Genomic DNA, 8,604 nt, shown 5'->3' on the forward strand with positions numbered 1-8,604 from the left:
CTGGTGGTCCCCGGACCACTGGTTGAGAAGCACTGATCATAAATGATTTGCATAATGATTAAAACTCACTCACATCACACATTATAAATGATCACTTCTTAACCACTTAAACCCTGTACTTAGTTGACCAGATTCCCAAGGGCTCTGTACCAGGGGTGTCCAAAGTGGGGCCCGGGGGCCAATTGGGGCCCAGGATGAATTTTATATACGGCCTGCAGATTCATTACTAAATTGTATTATAAACGACCTGCCAGGACCGTCAAACTAGAATATTTTCCCTGAGTTTAATTTATCAGGATTCCTTGTTCCCTGTTGTCTCATTCTGAAGGGCTCAAAGAAAGGATATTTTATTGTATTTTTTACCTTGCACGTCTGGTTACATTTGTTAATGTGGAATAAGTTTTAAATAAGAGTTATTTGTGTTTTTGTTCAGAGCAAACACCTGACAAAAGACCATTAATATTAAATATTGGTGATGATAGTTAAAGGCCCACTTCACCTCTGGGACAACCAGATCTTATTTTATTGTTGTTTGGGACACAATCAAGGCATCTAGTACGGATGCCCCCCGAGCGCCTTCCTAGGAAGGTCCTCGATGCACGTCCCACTGGGAGGAGACCCCGTGGCAGACCTAAGACCAGATGGAAGGATTATATCTCCAGACTGGCCTGGGAACACCTCGGTATACTCCCAGAGGGAGTGGAGGAAGTTACGCAGGATAAGGAAATCTGGAAGTCTCAGTTGGAACTGTTACCCCCGCGACCCGATTCCGGATAAGCGGTTGAAGATGGATGGATGGATGGATGGATATTTTAGTATTTCAGCATGAATGATGCATCATATGAGTCATCATGTTGCATCATGATGCATCATCATTCATGCTGAAATACTAAAATATCTCAAAACACAGATTGAACACAACAAATAACTTAGGATTGTGTTGATCGTGTCCCAAACAACAATAAAATAAGATCTGGTCGTCCCAGAGGTGAACTTGCCCTTTAAATAAAATTGTTTAAATGTAATGCAGATGTATTTGTTATGATCAGAACATTTTGTCAGGAGATAATTGGCTGTTTAAATATTTTCTAAGGTGGCCCCCTTTGAAAACAGTTTGGACCCCCCTGCTCTGTACCAGGCCCCCTCCTGTTCTCAATCTACATTAAATGTATTTGCTGATATTAGATGATCTACAATGCATCATCAGGATGCATCACAATGTGTTGTGAGCTTGTAGATCTGCAGCAGTTTGCTGAGTATCAGCCTCCAGCATATTGACACCAGGGTTGAAGTGGTTAATATCAATGATTGAATAATGATTGTAATTCACACACATATCACACATTAGAATGATTATATATCAATGATTCATGTAAATTAAGAGAAGAGCACACATTACCATGTCATTTACCCAATAAAGGTAGGGTAGCGTAAGTGATATTTTTGGGTTAAAACATTCTTTTTTATAGTAATCATTGCTCATTTATTTGTTTCATCACTTCCTTTTCCTCTTGATAATCTTGAATCCTGTGTGGGTTCTCTCTCCTGATTGGCTAAAAGTGGTATCCTGACCTTAACATACATGTTCTGTTTAGGGCTGAGGCCGATTCACCCAGAGAAGAAACTTAACTAATTATTATTTAGTTCTGGTTCGTAGAAAAAGGCTTGTTTTGACCAAAAACGGAATCTGGAAGATAAATATATTCTTCTGAATTTCATAACATGGACTCAGGTGGAAAGGGGGATTTGCAAATGATATAATTTCCTGATGCATCATGGGAATTGGAGTCTTTGCATCACTCCCGGCTGTGGGAGAGCGAAGTCTAGGGTAAAAACTATACTTAAAGACCATTGGACACATAGATACGTCTCTGGTGCTCAATATGAAGGCCTGTCCAGACTGTCTCCGAACACCAAACTTTTAGTTTCTGACTTTCTGACGTGCAGCTTTCTGAACTCTCAGGGTAATGCTTTTCAGAAGATGCGAGTGATGTTATTTTGTTGTTGAACCGGACCTTTACGACGAAAGGTTTGGTGGTCGGAGACAGTATGGACAGGCCTTCAAGAGCTGTAAAGACTGAACAAACACCCTAGACTAGAGCAATGGGTTGTTTTAGAATAACTATTTAACAGTTATTTTAACACAAGAATATCACTTATCGTATAAAACCCCCAATAACATTAAGAAGAGATATTGCTGTTGCCTCTGACTGTATCATTAATCTAGTTTCTGTATAAATCAGTACTGACATATTGTTGTTTCCATTGTCAGATGACGACACAATTATAGAAAGCTGTTTGATAAATGATTGCAAAGTGTAAATCCACACACAGGAATGTTAGCTTTTTGATTAAAAGACACATCTATGAAAAAAATATTGATTAAGTCTCAGTGGTTCTCAACCTTTTCAGGCTGTGACCCCCAAAAGAATCACATTTGAACTGGGGACCCCCCAAAATAATCACTCTGACAAGCACTTGGAATTGTCGGAGTTGAGGCATTAACATTTAGTTTGACTCTGTTCCACAGATAAATATTGTGAAAATAGCTGATTTACAAGCTCAGAATGTCTAGCGTTGCGAGGCGTTGAGCTTTTAGATCTGCTATTTTTCAAATTGTTGCTTATTTCTTATATTATTAGACAATGTGGCCAATGCTTGACCAGATTTTGTAGTATAGTTTTGTTGAAACCCTAAATCACGTGAGGACCCCCCAGGGGGTCCTGACCCACAGGTTGAGAACCACTGGATGTTACATTTAAAAGCTGGTCGACAGAGATGCATTTCCTCCTCTCTCCAACAGGGGTCAGCGATGATTCTCTCTGAAAACACAAGCATCAAGTTAGAGACACACATTGTACTGTGTAAACACAATGAACCAATAGAAAGGAGTTTTATTAACTGTGTGGAAATTAAAACAGTTAATAAAACTTTAATTAAAAACGTTTATTTTTGTATCAATTCAAATTCATACCAATCTCAATCAAGTCAGTAGTCTGAGTGTTAAACCTAATTATCTTCATCTAAACCCACAAAAAACACTGACTGATTTCTGATTTGTGACTTATGCCTTTTAAAACAGGATAATTGGGATTTATCACATTAATAAATATCTTTAAACACCACAGTCTGAACTTGATTTAAGTGCAGGAGACAGGAGTCATCTCCATGCTGGCTTGTGGTGGAAAGTCTTTGTCAAAATTATTTTTTTTCTCTCAGACTTACAACATGAGTGGTCAATAATATTACCAGAAACATACAGAGCTAACCATGAATGACCAACAGGTCTGTAACTGTAACTCAGAGTTAAGGTGGTCCCTGCAAATACAACATTTGAGAACCACTAGTATTAATACTATTGGTTGGACATGCAGTAAATCATTGTCATACATATTCTGAAGAAAACCTGAAAGTCCCTATTCGTCCATGTCCCACCCCTTATCCCTAACACTGTTGCCATTTTATATTTTTTATGATCAAAATAAGAACATTATAATGGTGAGTAAACATAAAATCTAGAATTTGTCACGGTCACATTTGTCCTCCTAATGCTACAGAGTCTGGAACTACACCTCGTGAAATCCCAGTAACGGGAGCTGGCATTTTCCTATTTTCTAATTTATATTTCTGCTAAGCAGCAAGCTAGATATGATTAGATGGTTTATATTTATAGTAGGATAAATATGGAAGTGTAGAAGAGGCTTTATATTTGACTCTTCCGTTCTCCAGACTCTATGATAGAAGTGTAGAAGAGGTTTTATATTTGACTCTTCTGTTCTCCAGACTCTATGATAGAAGTGTAGAAGAGGTTTTATATTTGACTCTTCCGTTCTCCAGACTCTATGATAGAAGTGTAGAAGAGGTTTTATATTTGACTCTTCTGTTCTCCAGACTCTATGATAGAAGTGTAGAAGAGGTTTTATATTTGACTCTTCTGTTCTCCAGACTCTATGATAGAAGTGTAGAAGAGGTTTTATATTTGACTCTTCTGTTCTCCAGACTGTATGATAGAAGTGTAGAAGAGGTTTTATATTTGACTCTTCTGTTCTCCAGACTCTATGATAGAAGTGTAGAAGAGGTTTTATATTTGACTCTTCTGTTCTCCAGACTCTATGATAGAAGTGTAGAAGAGGTTTTATATTTGACTCTTCTGTTCTCCAGACTGTATGATAGAAGTGTAGAAGAGGTTTTATATTTGACTCTTCTGTTCTCCAGACTGTATGATAGAAGTGTAGAAGAGGTTTTATATTTGACTCTTCTGTTCTCCAGACTCTATGATAGAAGTGTAGAAGAGGTTTTATATTTGACTCTTCTGTTCTCCAGACTGTATGATAGAAGTGTAGAAGAGGTTTTATATTTGACTCTTCTGTTCTCCAGACTGTATGATAGAAGTGTAGAAGAGGTTTTATATTTGACTCTTCTGTTCTCCAGACTGTATGATAGAAGTGTAGAAGAGGTTTTATATTTGACTCTTCTGTTCTCCAGACTCTATGATAGAAGTGTAGAAGAGGTTTTATATTTGACTCTTCTGTTCTCCAGACTGTATGATAGAAGTGTAGAAGAGGTTTTATATTTGACTCTTCTGTTCTCCAGACTCTATGATAGAAGTGTAGAAGAGGTTTTATATTTGACTCTTCTGTTCTCCAGACTGTATGATAGAAGTGTAGAAGAGGTTTTATATTTGACTCTTCTGTTCTCCAGACTGTATGATAGAAGTGTAGAAGAGTGATCACTGTCTCAGCCTGATGGCCTCAACAGTCTACAATCTCTCCCAGGATATCCCTTTTAGAGCCTAATTTATTTGGGTTGGGCTCTGTCTAAACTATGGTGTCATTCAGAGGATGGGGGGGGGGGGGGGGGGGGGGGTAACGTCATTAATTGGGCTCTGAATGACACCATATCATTGTTTAGACAGAGGATGAATCGACCCTAAGATGTTTGACTTTTTTGACAGTTTTATAAATGTTTGTATGTACTGTATATGTGTATACATACTGCATCATTGGTACCAGTCTTCTCTAGATTGTAAATATGTTTTATAAATGTGTGTAGTTTAATGTGTGTACCAGTAATAAGTGTGTGTTAGTTATGAAAGTGTGTAGTTAAATGTGTGTACAAGTAATAAGTGTATGTTAGTTATGATTATGAAGGTGTGTAGTTTAATGTGTGTACCAGTAATAAGTGTGTTAGGTATGAAGGTGTGTAGTTTAATGTGTGTACCAGTAATGAGTGTGTGTTAGTTATGAAGGTGTGTAGTTTAATGTGTGTACCAGTAATGAGTGTGTGTTAGGTATGAGGGTGTGTTTGTGTGAAACAGGAAGAGGAAGTGAACCTGGACGTGTGGGAGGAGTCTCAGGATGTGGGAGGAGTCTACAGATCGTCAGTCAGGTCTGTCGGCACCGGAGCATGAGCTGATAAAACACACACACACACACACACACACACACACACACACACACACACACACACACACACACACACACACACACACACACATGCAAACAGATTAGATTATCTCTTCTAAATTTTTATCCCACGATTTTGTAACCCATTTTTCACCCAGTGCCAAATTGCCTAAACTGTAATCCTGGGCTCTGCTCGCCAACCTGGGGAGAGCTCTGAACTGAGCTCATGCTTCCTTCAGTGCATGAGGAGTGAGCAGGCTGCTTCTTATCACCTGACAGAAGGGAGTTTCCCCGGTTGGACGTAGCGCATGAAAGGAACACACTGTATAAAACACACTTTTGATCTGGAAGGCTAAATGTGACAAAATGTATTAATCTATAATTTAATCATCACATGACCAGGCAGTTCAGTGGTCTGATATAGTTAGACTTTCCACCCTGAGACTGGGAGGGAGGTCAAGTCATACTGAAGACTATAGCAATGGAGCCAGTGCTCCTGCTTGGTACTCAGCATCAAGGGTTGGATTGGGCTTAAGTCCATGAGACATAGTAGCGACTTTAAGCTTTAACGGCTACGGCAGACAGAAACGGCAACCGGAAATGGATCAGTGCTCGATAGCCGTCTCTACAACGCCAGAAGCTCCCTTTCCACGTAATGGCTACAACGTAACGACTGCTGCATAGACATGTCGCCATTGGAACCAAAGAGTTCAGTAAAAGGGGTGGGACGCTGTTTGCTTAGCGATTTTGACTTTCCTTGGATTTTTCCTTGGATCCATAGCAGCCGTACTCCGCCTGGCGTTGCCGTCCTGAAAATCATCAAGCTTAAAGTCCCTATTGTCAACATGACCTTATTCCTAACCTTAACCTTGCAGCAAGGACTACATAACGTTGCCAGTGGTCTTACCAATCACAATGTGTTTGTTGGACAGGTAAATAAAACATGGGGTAGAATATAATACAATGATAAATGAATTGCATCACATTTATTTGGCTAAATCTAAAGCAGTCTTGACATGTAATTTTGCTCAACAACAACATATGGTCTGAGTCTTAGTAAATCCTCTAAAATCTTGCAGTTTGTACTGGTCCCAGCTTTCATAGCCTCGTCATTAAACCTTATGACTTCTATGGGCCTGGAAATGGGGTAAAATACATGTAAAAGTTATGTAAACGTTTTTAAAATGTATTGTTAAAAATGTGTGGGGACCCTGGTTTGGGAACAACAGCAACAAAGAAATATTTGAGGGTCCCGGTCTTCAATTTCTCATAGGATGGTCCTTGCAGTTCCCTGCACTACAAAATGTAACCATAGTTGCATTAAAAAAAAAGACATGTAACAATAAACAAGTGATTTTGAAAGCAAATTGTGATTTAGTTTGAGTCAATCTCTTTGGAATAAAGTTTAGTTTAGTTTAAGTCATATTGTCATCTGACATTTAGTATTAGTCTAGTTTTAGGCGACTAAATATAAAACTTTAGTCGACTAAATGAATTTTGTCGGACCCTTGATGGCGATGTAATGGCTGATTTTACATTACACTTCTATTCTGCTATTTTCATAGCGCAAACAAACATAAAATTGACTTGTCTTTTAGTTCTACCGGATCTCTTCTCCACTCGTTCCTCCCTAACATTTGATTTTAGTCTATGCCTAAACTGTCAACTCCTACAATAATTGTGCTTGTCAGGAATGGTAAGAAAATTCTGCTAGTTTGCCACATAAGTCGATTTTGAGATCTGGCAGGTAATGTGTTTTAATTAATCACCTTGTTTCTTCCTGTGGTAGTAGATTAATTAATGAATGTTAATCACCTTGTTTCTTCCTGTGGTAGTAGATTAATTAATGAATGTTAATCACCTTGTTTCTTCCTGTGGTAGTAGTTTAATTAATGAATGTTAATCACCTTGTTTCTTCCTGTGGTAGTAGATTAATTAATGAATGTTAACTCATTGACTGCCAAGGCCCGAGTTTCCCGAGTTATTACAGTAGTCCCAGGCTGCCACAGCCCGAGTTTCCCGAGTTCGAAGCCATTTTGATTTTTTTTTTTTTTCAATTTTTTTTTTATAAAAAAATTTCTAAAAATGCCTAAAATGTATTAGGCATGATCGCAATCGCGAAATTGCATGGTTAGCCCCATAACAAACGCATCTTTCAAAATGGCAAAAATGGCTGTTTTGTCTGACTTTGAAGGCTTCTATCTCATGAATGCCTGAACGGATTTCCAAGCGGATTTTTTTGTTTGAAAGCTGTTAAAAAGTACTACACATATGGTGCATATATGGTGCATGGGCGTGCACGATCCGTGCACTAAAAATTGATCCGTGCACTAGAAATTTAGGAAGGTGGCAGTGTTTGTTTTGTCTGACTTTGAAGGCTTGTATCTCATGAATGCCTGAACGGATTTCCAAGCGGATTTTTTTGTTTGAAAGCTGTTAAAAAGTACTACACATATGGTGCATGTATGGTGCATGGGCGTGCACGATCCGTACACTAAAAATGTATCCGTGCACTAGAAATCTAGGAACGTGGCATCCTGGTACTTGGCGGCCATCTTGAAAAGGGCATTCAATGAGTTAATCACCTTGTTTCTTCCTGTGGTAGTAGATTAATTAATGAATGTTAATCACCTTGTTTCTTCCTGTGGTAGTAGATTAATTAATGAATGTTAATCACCTTGTTTCTTCCTGTGGTAGTAGATTAATTAATGAATGTTAATCACCTTGTTTCTTCCTGTGGTAGTAGATTAATTAATGAATGTTAATCACCTTGTTTCTTCCTGTGGTAGTAGATTAATTAATGAATGTTAATCACCTTGTTTCTTCCTGTGGTAGTAGATTAATTAATGAATGTTAATCACCTTGTTTCTTCCTGTGGTAGTAGATTAATTAATGAATGTTAATCACCTTGTTTCTTCCTGTGGTAGTAGATTAATTAATGAATGTTAATCACCTTGTTTCTTCCTGTGGTAGTAGATTAATTAATGAATGTTAATCACCTTGTTTCTTCCTGTGGTAGTAGATGAGTCCACACAGACCCAACACCACGCCCAGAACCACACCAGAAGCTCCCACCGCCATCTTGGTTCTGTCTGCCTCTGACATGGAAGAATCTGACAAGACAAGAACCATGTTATTATAATATTATATTATACAACAATACAATACAATACAATACAATACAATACAATACAATACA

This window comes from Nannobrachium achirus (genome assembly GCF_963921795.1).
Source record: "Nannobrachium achirus genome assembly, chromosome: 3".
Classification (NCBI taxonomy): Eukaryota; Metazoa; Chordata; class Actinopteri; order Myctophiformes; family Myctophidae; genus Nannobrachium; species Nannobrachium achirus.